Source organism: Nicotiana tabacum, chromosome 21 (assembly GCF_000715075.1).
Source record: "Nicotiana tabacum cultivar K326 chromosome 21, ASM71507v2, whole genome shotgun sequence".
Taxonomy (NCBI): domain Eukaryota; kingdom Viridiplantae; phylum Streptophyta; class Magnoliopsida; order Solanales; family Solanaceae; genus Nicotiana; species Nicotiana tabacum.
The window spans coordinates 38270128-38283108 of record NC_134100.1 but is presented as its reverse complement, the minus strand read 5'-3'; positions in this window follow the sequence as shown (position 1 = coordinate 38283108).

Below are 12981 nucleotides of genomic sequence, written 5' to 3'. Positions count from 1 at the left end.
AACCTAAGGATTGGTAGTACAAGTCATGAACTTCTAAGACTTAGATTTACAAAGTTAGTATGAAAAATAAATACAACATCTGTTTGAAATATATATAAATAGAATACGAATCTAAAACTACAAAGGACAAGTGGTAGCTATTCTAGAAAGCGGGTACATCTTCAATGCCAACTCTTGTCATCCACATCGTCTCAACTCCAAGATCTGCACGCAAAGTGCAGAAGTATGGTATGAGTACAACTGATCTCATGTCTCAGCAAGTATCATAACTAACCTCGGTGAGGTAATAGAAGCAAGAATTATAAATGATACTCGATAATCACCTGTACAGTTCATAACTTCAACAAGTATAGAATAATATGATCAAGTCACGATTCAAGGTAAAACCATCTTGGTGCACACAGTTACTTATCGTACTCTACACATTCAACAATCCAGCATATAAAGAAGATATGCAAATAAATCAGGTAAACAACCAAGGAAATCGCAAGCAAAGATGAAATGCAATAACCAAATCAAACACTAGCCAGTCTTTCCTCAGGGATACCATAACCGAACAAAACCACTGATTAACTTTCCTCATTCTGCGTGGACACCATCAAGAGAGAAACATGAGAGGGTGACCCTTGAGGGATGGATCCATATACACACGTTGCACGGACAACTCACATGCCAATAACAATAATATCTCAGATCCGCATGGCATGGTCACATGCTCATAATCATAATCCGCATGGCGTGGTCACATGCTAATAATCACAATCCGCATGGTATGGTCACTTGCTGATAATAACAATCTGCATGGCATGGTCACGTGCTAATTATCACAATCCGCACGACGTGGTCACGTGCTAATAATCACAATCCATATGGCGTGGTCATATGCTAATAATCACAACCCGCACGATGTGGTCACATGCTAATAATCACAATCCGCACTGTGTGGTCACGTGCTACCAGTCCAATCCATATCACACAGAAAGAAGATATACAAAAATACATGTACATGATCAATGAATATCAAATTTCATACTCCTGAACTGGTATAAGTAAAACTAACACTTCAAAAACTTGGCATAAAGCTGAGGATCCTTCAAATTCTTAAGTAAAACATGCAAGTTTTGCTCATGCTCCTCTCTACTATGAGAGTGAACCAGAATATCATCAATAAACACAATCACAAATTAATCCAAATAAGGCTTGAACACTCGGTTCATCAAATCTATGAAAGCCCCTGGAGCATTAGTCAAACCAAATGACATCACCAAGAACTCATAATGACCATAACGAGTCCTAAAAGTTGTCTTAGGGACAAATGAAGCCCTAATCTTCACCTGACGATAGCCAGATCTCAAATCAATCTTGGAGAACACCTTGATACCCTGAAGCTGATCAAACAAATCATCAATACAAGGCAGTGATAGTCGTTCTTAATTGTAATATTTTTCAACTATTGATAATAAATGCACATCCCTATAGAACCATCCTTATTCTTCACAAAAGTTTTCGGCGCACCCCAAGGAGAATCACTTAGTCTAATGAACCCCTTATCAAGCAAATATTACAGTTGATCGTTCAATTCCTTCAAATCAGCTGAAGCCATGCAGTATGGTGAGATAAAAATCAGTTGAGTACCCAGAACCAAATCAATGCAAATGTCAATATCCCTATCAGATGGCATGCCTGGTAAATCTACAATAAATACCTCCGGAAACTCACTCAGAACCAGTACTAAATCTATAGGGACCTCTGCACAAGAATCTCGAATGTAAGGAAAATATGCTAACACTCCTTCTCAAATATGCGCCGAGACTTCATAAATGAGACCACCCTACTCGTGGAAGGGATACGGGTCCCTCTCCACTCTTATCTAGGCAACCCCGGCATAACTAACATCACAATCTTGGCATGACAATTCAAGATAGCATGATACGAGGAACCAATCCATACCAAGAATAGCCTCAAAATCTAGCATATCTAATCACAAGAGATCAAATATAGTATCAAAACCATTAATAATAATAACACAAGACCGATACACCCGATCAACTACTATAGAATCCCCAATCAATGTGGACACAAAAGCAGGAATATCAAGAGAATCACGAGGTATACTCAAGTACAATGCAAAATATGAAAACATATAAGAATATGTAGAACCTGGATCTAACAACATTGAAGCATCTTTATGACAGAATGAGATAATACCTGTAATACTATATCAGATAACTCCGCCCCAAGCTTACCCGAGAATGCATAATAACATGGCTGAACCCTACCAGCTTGTCCTCCACCTCTACGATGATCTCTATTTGGATGATCTCCATCTCTAGTTGGCTCACACATAACCATATCTATCTGGGTGGGTGGTGTAGCAACTAGTGCCGGAATCATAGCACGAGTACCTTGTTGTGGCATACTACTCTGCGACCTGGGACAAAACCTCGCGACGTGCCTCAAATTCCCCCACATATAGCAACCCCTTTGCTAATATGGTTGCTGAATCTGAAACTGTCCCTGACAACCTGAATAACCAACATGGTAACTCTATATCTGAGGTGTACTAATGGGAGCTGGAGGTGCTCTAAATTTTGGATGCTCGAAACTAGGTCCATAAGCACTATTGCCACCTGATGTACCATGAAGAAACTAGAGTGTTGACTGTACTGGTCGAATAGCAAGACCTTTATCAAAGTGACCCTTGCCTCCAGACGAGGCACCACTGAAGCCACCCAAATGACGAAGCCTTTTATATGATGTTTCCTCTGTCCCCTGGCCACGAATACGCTCAATCCTCCTAGCAATCTCCACTACCTGAATGAATGACGTCTCGGTCTCGGCCTCCCTAGCAATCTAAAGTCTAATACCATAGACAAGCCCCTCTATGAACCTTTTTACTTTCTCCCTCTTAGTAGATATCAGGATAGCTGCATGACGAGACAAATAAACAAACTTCGTCTCATATTGGATAACTATCTTACCACCCTATTGAAGATGCTCAAACTAGTTGCGTAGCTTATCTCTCTGAGTGAGTGGGATGAACTTCCTCAAGAACAACTATGAAAATTGAGCCCAAGTAAGAGGAGGTGACCCTAGCGGTCTGCTCATCTCATAAGTTTACCACTACCTCTTGGCTAAACCCTGCATCTGGAAGATATTAAAATCAATTCATTGACTCAACTTGTCCCAAATTGTGCTAGATCTCATGACATCGATCCAAGAACTCCTGAGCATCCTCTGAAGGTACACAACTGAAGTGAGGAGGAAATAACTTCTGGAACTTATCCACCCTCTTTAGCTCATCAGCTGACATCACAGGCCTAGCCTCAGGCTGTTCAGTAATAATAGGCTGAACCACCCCAACTAGTAACACTCATAGGGTCTGACATCCATGAGCCATCTACTCTAGAGTACGGGTGGCGGGAGTCTGAGCTCCTCCTCCGTCCTAAGAAGCGGCTGGTGCCATAGGAAGCATACCTGCCTGAGACATGCTCTTCATAAGGCCAACCATACGGTCCAAGGCATCCTAAAGCATTAGATAGCAATAAACCCCTTTGGAATATGTGTTGGCCCTACTGGCTTATCCTGAGATGGAATCTTATTATCTAGATCAATCTGGGGCTTGACTAATGCTTTTTTAGCACGAGCATGGGAAGTTTTAGGTGCTGTTGCACGTGACCTAGGCTGGCTCTAGATCTGTCCCTGCCTCGACCTCTACCCTGGTCTCTACCCCTCGTAGAGCCTACAAACTGGGTATCCGGCTCCTGATAGCTAAAGCACGTGTCCTCACCAACTGTGAGAAAATAAGAGAATGATGATTAAAACTATAGGATAGAAAAAAGTCGCATAATAGAGAAAGAAAGAAAGTGAAGTTTCCTAAAATCTGTATAGCCTCTCGTAGATAAGTACAGATGTCTCTATACCGATCCTCATGACTCTACCAAGCTTGCTCGTGACTCGTAAGATCTATGCAACCTAGTACTCTAATACCAACTTGTCACGATCCAAAACCCAACCACGGGGTGGTGATGGCGCCTAACACTACTTGCTTGGTAAGCCAACACTTATATATAATAAAAGGACAAGACTAACATAAGACAACATATTATCACAATAAAGAGTAAAACTAAGAATACATAACGAGTCTAAGCCCTCCGTCTAATAACCTCCCAGATCTGGTGTCACTGAGTTCACGACCTCCTAAACATTGACTAATATAGCGTCTGAAAGGATAAATAACATTGTTTGATACAACTAAACAATGATATGAGAAATGGAAAGGTAACTTCAAGGCCTGTAGACAAAGTGCAGCACTACCTCGAGTCTCCTCAAATCAACAAGCTAATCAGCCCTCTAAGCACCACTAGGTCCAATATCAGAATCTACACAAGAAGTGCAAAAATGTAGTATGAGTATAATCGACCTAATATACTCAGTAAGTGTCGAGCCTAACTTTGATGAGGTAGTGACGAGACTAAGACAAGACACCTTATATATAGGAATGTGCAGTTAAATAACGAGAGATATAGCAATTAAGTTTATAACAAAAAATAGCAAATAAGATAGCAAAATAGATAACAAGTGAGCTACAAATGTAATAGCAAGGAAAGTAGTACGAGGAATAACGAAAGAACCAACTAAGGAAAATAATGACTATATTTCCTCAAATAACACAACCAAGCCTTTCACAGCAACTGAAGTCCAAGATAATGACAAAATAACCATGAAAGTAACATAGTCAAGCTCTCAATCCGCATAGCAAATCAAGGAATAAGAGATATCATATCAAGTAGCACGACTGTCATGGTCTAATTTCCCCTATAGGCCATGATGGCGCCCAACGTCGCCGCTAGGCAAGCCAACGATTAACTAGCCATGTATTTATTGTTTTTAACAATTTTGAAATAGTTGATTTTTATTTATTAAGTAAGTAAGAGGTGAAAAATTCAATAAAATCCCACACAGCATACCACATCTATTATGAATATGAAAAGTACGAGAATCTCATAATCAACTCTGAGTCACAAGCAAACTACATACTCAGTTATCCATGAAATTTCCATTTGATCTTATCCAGGAGAAAATCACAACACGCAACACGCTCCTCATGCCAGCAGGAAATATACACCTCGAACCGTGGTAGAAATCATTGACAACACTTTGAAATCCATTTGCACATAACCCAGCTATCAGAACCGAATCCCTCTAACTCAACCAAGTTACGCAAGTCGCCAAAACCCAAGAGCATTGCCACGAAATACCTGTAGAGGCTCACCACATCATAAATACCCAAAGAACCGATAATATCTGTTACCATGCTGATCCAAGATATTATCAAGTTGTCTTATTTCTCCGAGTTCCTTCCGAATTACCCTCAAATGGACACTTCTCTTGCCAGAACATCATGATCCTTAACCAGAACTCACCCCACGAGATCCAACCATAAAACCACACCGCCTTAAGGCCCATAAGCCGTTGTATTCCCTCTCAAGAACCCCAAATATACCACAATCGAGACACCTATTCCGAAGAGTCCTTATGTGAACCTGAAACTATTTCATTTACCTTCCTGATACTGAAATGTAGAATTTATAGTGATACAGAAATACCGCGAGTCCCGACACCATCCGACGCAAATCTCGGAGTCTAGCCATATACAAATCCGAATAAATTCTCAATTGCCACATATACATCTTGAATCCATTAGAACATTCTCGAGAGTCATCTATTCTGCTCAAATCTCAATTGTGTCGCCCAAACGGTCCGAACGACCTATGCCCCATTAGCACAACAACCCCCAAAGAAGTAATCCACACCTTTAAGCAACCGAGCAATTTCATACTCCACGCGCACTACATCCTTCATGATTAACAACTCAATCATCCCATGATTCCCATATACCCATGAAGTGTAACATAACACGTATCCAGAAAATTCTTTACTCGAGTCATCCTCGATCACAACCTATGCAAGTCATAACCGATCCACAAGTATGCCTCAGACCGAAACCAATACAACATGTAACCATGCAATGAAATCGTCGATAACAGACTCCCCCACTTAGCTCAATGCCATAGAATAGAACATCTGATAACTCACCATACCCATACTCTATTACTGCCATAATACCGCAGGGAGATTCAACTAAATCCTTCATAAGCTCACATAACACAAACCATATAGTACCTCAAATCATGTACTAAGCTCGCATACATCCACGTGACGGTCAGGTCAAATTTCTCAACCAAATTCAAATTCAAATCTCAACACATATACCCCACTGGTAGAAAGGAAACTCTCCACACAACATTGTAAGGATCACACCTCCGTAGATTACTCCGCAGGAGATAATCCACATGCTTAGCCTCAAATTGACATCTTGCTATACCCTTTCGCAGCAGCGATTACTAAGTCATCACTTAATCTTCCTGAGTCTGAACTCACCACAAGACATGAAAATCTACTTCGTTCTACAATTAAACAACATGAAAAAAATCTTTCAACACACTCAACTCGAGACTATACGTCACATCAAGACAACAATCTAGCACCCAATAGTCCTTTTTACATCTCAAGCAAACTCTTTTCATCACATTCAAACCATCTGAACGCATCCTGTAGTCACATTATACTCATCATATAGCCATCCAACCACTCATAGAGTCAGAAATTTCACTCATAGGGATGCTACAGGACATATAAATCCAAAAGCACGTGTTCATATAACCGAAATCCCCATGCTAAAGCAACCGTCATAACATGACCTCAAGTCCTATAGACTGGCCCATCATCAGCACACCAAAATCACATCTCGCTCATCATCCATGGAATCATAAGCCGGTGATGCATAGCTGATACCGCGCATACGAATGCGTGGAAGGGATTCAAATAGTTATGCTTCAAGCTGAATCAATGCTGCACGATAAGGAATGAAAGATGGGAAGTTTATCCTAAATGCCCTATAGCCTCTCGAAGATAGGTATGGACGTCATCATACCGATCCGCAAGACTCTACTAGACACTTTTTCATGACTTGTAGAACCTATGAACCTAGAGCTCTGATACCAACTTGTCATGACCCAAAATCCACCTAGTCATGATGGCACCTAACCCAACCCGTCAGGTAAGCCAATTAACAACTATCCAATTTAAATGAGATTTGTTAAGAAAAGAAATGATAATAAAACTCCTTTTATACAAGAATTCTCAAGGAATGGTAGTACAAATCATGAGCTTATAAGATTTAGAGTTTACAAAGCTAGTATGAAATAAATACATCATCTGTCTGAATATACATAAACAGATTTTTATAAGTCTAGGGCTACCATGAACCGAGGCAGTTGTAACTGAAATGCAGGTACATCTTCAAATCCAGCTCCCACCGTGCATATCAACATCAGCATCCAACATCTACACGCAAGGTGCAGAAGTATAGTATGAGTACAACCGACCCCATGTACTCAATAAGTAACAAACCTAACCTTAGGTTGAAAGTAGTGACGAGCTGGAACAAAGGTCGGAGTCCAACACCAATAGCCAAAAACAGTTCATAACAACACAATAAAAGTGATAAAAGAAGTAACTCAGAGATATAATGCTCAGCTCGTTCACAGTTCCGAAAAATAAGCATGCTTTTTAAGTATGTTAGTGAAAACCCAAATCTTTTACCGAAATCACCAAAATATGAGTACGTTTGTAAAACTGTGATTTTTTTCCAAGACTTTCAATGGGTAAATGTTTCATTTTCAAATGGCATGAGGAAAATACATCTCTATGCCTACATGTCAATGAGTATGTTTCATTTTCAAATGGCATGAGGAAAATACATCTCTATGCCTACACGCAATATCGTACAACATGAGGAAAATGCATCTCTATGCCTGTATGTCAAATGTGCATGTCGAATGCAATGCAACTCAGTGATAAAATCATATGCATACTCTCATAGTATCAATTCACTTAGTCCTCCCAGTCACTCAGTCCTCCCAATCACTCAGTCCTTTCAGTCTCTCAGTCCTCACAGTCACTCAGTCCTCCCAATCACTCGGTACTCGCTCTCGGCACTCGCACTCAGTAGGTACCTGCGCTCATTGGGGGTGTGTACAGACTCCAGAGGGGCTCTTTCAGCCCAAGCGCTATAATCTGCACAGACAACTCACGTGCTGCACGGACAACTCATGTGCCATAATAATAAATTATGCTACAGGCGGGCAGCCCGATCCACACTCATCCTCACAAATTAGGCCCTCGGCCTCACTCAGTCATAAACCTCTCAAGCCACTCGGGCATTTCAGTAAAACAGGGCATTCAGCCCAAAACATTTATATGCATCAAAATAGAGTCATAAAACTGCGTTATGCGGTAAACAAGTAACTCAACAACAAAAATGACCTCAGTGGGTCCCAACAGGATAAACATATAGCCTAGACATAGTTTCTAACATGGATCATTGCCCAATTACTCTAGCACGTAGAGATTTCTCACGTATATTCAGGGGGTCATACCCTCAGCACCAAGTTTAGAAGTGTTACTTACCTCGAACAAGCCAAATCAAGTACCGAACAAGCCAAGCGATGCTCCAAAAATTCCATCTCGTGCGTACCGACCTCCGAACGGCTCGAAACTAGCCAAAAGCAACTCAAATACATCAAATAATGCAAAAGCAAACAAACCCAATCGATAAAGGTCGAATCTTTAATCAAAAGCCCAAAATTAACCCAAAAGTCTAACCCGGGACCGCGTATCTAAACTCGACGAACTTATAAAATCCGATAATCCATTCAATTACGAGTCCAACCATACTAGTTTCACTCAAATCCGACTCCGAATCAATGTTCAAAACTCAAAAACTCGCTCTATGAAACATTAGGCTAAAACCCCCAATTTCCCTTTAAAATTCATAATCCAATTGCCAAAAACGAAGATGGATTCATAAAATAAAAATCAAAACCAAGTATAGAACACTTACCCCAATCCTTGTGATGAAATTTGCTTTAACAATCGTCTCAATCCGAGCCCCCAATCTAAAAATATGATGAAAGAACCAAAACCTCGAAATATATAGAATCTGCCAAGGCATCGTCGCATCTGCGACACACTTAGCCGCTTCTGCGGCGTCGCTTTTGCGACAAAGCTCCACTCCTGTGGAAAACACTGGAACTCCACCCTTCCACACCTGCGCAACAGGACCCGCTTCTGCGCAAGCACAAGTGTGCCACAAGCTACGCTCATGCGCACATCCTCGCTCCTGCGATCACTCCCACCGATTCTGCACTACCGCAGATGCGGTACACTTCCCCACTTCTGCGGATGCCCTATTCCAGCTTACTTCACTTATGCGTTCACTTGGCCGCATTTACGGCACCACACGTATGCCCAATATTCCGCAGGTTGTGGTCACACCAGGTTCAGCAAGGGACAGCCATCCCACATGAATGAAAGATGATCCGAAACACGTCCATAACTCATCCGGGCCCCTCGGGACCCCTTCTAAATATACTAACAAGTCTCGTAACATAATACGGACCTCGTTGAGGCCTCAAATCACACGCAACAACATTAAAACGATGAATCACACCTCAAATTGAACATAAATGAACTTGAATTTTCAACTTCCAAAAACTAGCGCCGAAACACGTCAAATCAACCCGGAATGAACTCAAATTGTGCACACAAGTCTCAAATAACATAACGAAGTTATTCCAATTACCAGAACCACAATCCAAATCCGATATCCTCAAAGTCAATTTTCGGTCAACTTATGAACTTTCCAAACCTTCAAATTTCTAATTTTCGCCAATTAGTGCCGAATCCTTCTAGAAATATCCAATTGCAAATTCGGGCATACGCACAAGTCCAAAATCACCATCCAGACTTAACGAACCCCTCAAACCTTAATTCCGGGGTCAAATTCATAAAAGTCAAACTTGGTCAACTCTTCCCACTTAAATCTTAAATCATGAAATTCATTCTTCCAAATTGATTCTGAATAAGCTGAAAACCAAAACCGACGATTCACATAAGTCGTAATAAATCATACGAAACTACTCATGCCCTCAAACTACCGAGCGAAGTGTAAATGCTCGAAACGACCGGTTAGGTCGTTACATTGAAATTGACCAACTTATTGCTTTTTGGCTTTTAAGATACTTTGGGTTGATTAATAATTTTACGTTTCCTTATAACTTTTCGTAATTCCCACATTATCATCAATTACAAAATCCATAAACTATCATTGGTTCTCTTTTTTTCATTCCTCATTAATTACAGTCGTTCTTCTCCTCTCAACTTTCATCTTCCTTTTAGAATGAACCCAAATTTTGCACACAAGTACCAAATGACAAAACATAGCTATTCCAATTCCCAGAATCAAAATCCGAATCCCATATCAAAAAGTCCACTCCCGGTCAAACTTTCCAAAAAATCCAACTTCCTCCATTTCAAGCCAAATTCCACTATGGACCTCCAAATCATAATCCATATGCGCTCCTAAGTCCAAAATCAGCCAACGAACCTATCGGAACTATCAAAACTCTATTCCGGGTTCAAATTCACAAAAAGTCAAATTTGGTCAACTCTCCCAATTTAAAGCTTCAACAATGAAATCCATTCTTCCAATTCGATTCCGAATAACATAAAAATCAAAACCGATAATTCACATAAGTCATAATACATCATACGGAGCTACTCATGCCCGTAAACTACCGAGCGAAGTGCAAATGCTCAAAATGACCGGTTAGGTCGTTACATTCTCCCCCACTTAAACATACGTTCGTCCTCGAACGTGTCCAGAGTTATTCTCAAAGTCATCAAACCGCCGTGTAACCTTACCATGCACATACCCGGGGGTGATCTCATGTCACCCTATCCCATATAGGTCTGATAACACAACATAACTGAGATTTCCTTAATTCAACTTAGCCCATAAGCCTTAGAATCCAATTTCCAACATTCGGAACTTTATACAAGATCAGAATCTCACATTAACACTCTGTATAAGTCTGAACAAGCTGTATCAAGCCATAACCATAACCCAAGATATAATTACATGATATACCGCATAACTCAAATACTCATAGCAATGATTTCTAATCACAGCAGCTGTCCAAAACAATCCAATTCCGGTAATAAACCTCATGTCAAACCAAACCCCGTCCTAAAACCTTCGTACATTGCCGATGATGAAAGAAACATGCGGCAACTCATAACCATTCATCAGACCAACAAGTCATGGAGCTCCCCGTACTTCAGCAAGAACTATAGCCAATTCCTAAGCCGACTTCCGATATTATCTTTCTAAATATACCGCAATCAAATCCGATAGCACCCATCCTAGATCTGACGACTTCATCTTATCAAATACCAACTACTCTATTGACACGCAACACCAATACTACCCAGAGCCACAAACCATGCAATCCATGCACCAATAAGCAACAATCCAAATGTACTCAATCACAAAAATGACTCAAACAAGAGAACCGTCCCGCAAGCTTAACGGGTACCACCACAACGCAATGCTAAGAACCCATCACACACCGTAGAACCATAACACACAAATCTAACACAAAGGATCATATCTCAACATAACTCTGCCGTAATGCGCGACCCCATCCAAACACTAGCCCATATGAGATACCTCGAGCCACCATGCTCAAAATCAATAATCACGCACAATTCTACATCAAGTACCCAAGGTGCATGACCATAACCACGGAGAAGCAAATGACACAATGCCACACAAACCCGAAAGAACATAACCAATGCGTAATCAATCATGCATCACCCAAATACCCATCTCGCACAAATTCCGCTATAAGGCCCCAATAGAACTGCACCATGTGTGCATACAACCAACGAATCACAACCCCTCGTAGCATAGAAAAGTAACTCACAGAACATATCAGAACACGAATAAGCTCAACACCAACCGAATGGCACATCCCTCAACAATAGCAGTACGGAGTCGACCAGTCTGACCCGGTGGAGAATACACATATTTATTGGGCATATCAATGAACCCCAAATCAACTCTGACCACCCATAATAGATAAATAACCCTCCAAAGGTCCACAATGACTGAATCATAACACTTACTATCATCTTGCTAGCTCTGGCCACAACTTCACAGCCCACAACCACGAAACAATCTGCTCCTGAAAACTCCTAGTTTCCAAATCTATAGAACACACGAATCACCATTTCTGATTCCATCTCCACTGCCCGAATGTCTGGCACATCTCTCATACACGATCATCCCATGAGGAATACTTCTAAGATTCTTCCGTGCCACCTAGCAAAATTTGAACATCAGCAGTGGATCAGCCAGGAGAGTGCCACACTACCAATGAAGTATCTATAATTCAAATCATAGTGCCCCTTCTGAAATGTACACTCTCATCAAGCAATACCAAATAGTAATATCATTTACCTAGTCATCTGAAACCGTCTATGCTGCCTAAGAATTCAGGACCTTCCTTTCAAAGCCGAATCATGACCTTGCACATGCAATATCAATCCTACACAACACACCATACCTATTATGCCATCATATGAAAAGTATGAAAATCTCAAATTCAACCTTGAGTCCCAAGCAGAATACACCCCCGATCAGTCAGAAACCTTCCATTGAATCTCATCCAGGAGAAAATCACAATACGCCACATGCTCTATACACCGGTAGGAAATATACTCCTCGAACTATGGTAGAGACCATTGAGAATTCTTCGAAACCCATTTGCACATAATCAAGCTATTAGAACCGAATCTCTCTAACTCAACCCAGCCACGCAGGTCGCCAAATCCAAGAGCATTGCCACGAAACACCTGTAGATACTAGCCACATCATAAGTACCCAAAGAAGCAATTTTATCCATTACTGTGCTGATCCAACCTACTACCAAGTTATCCTAACTCTCCGAGTTCTTTCCGAATTACCTTCAAATTGATTAGTTCTCCTCGCCATAATACCACGATCCTCAA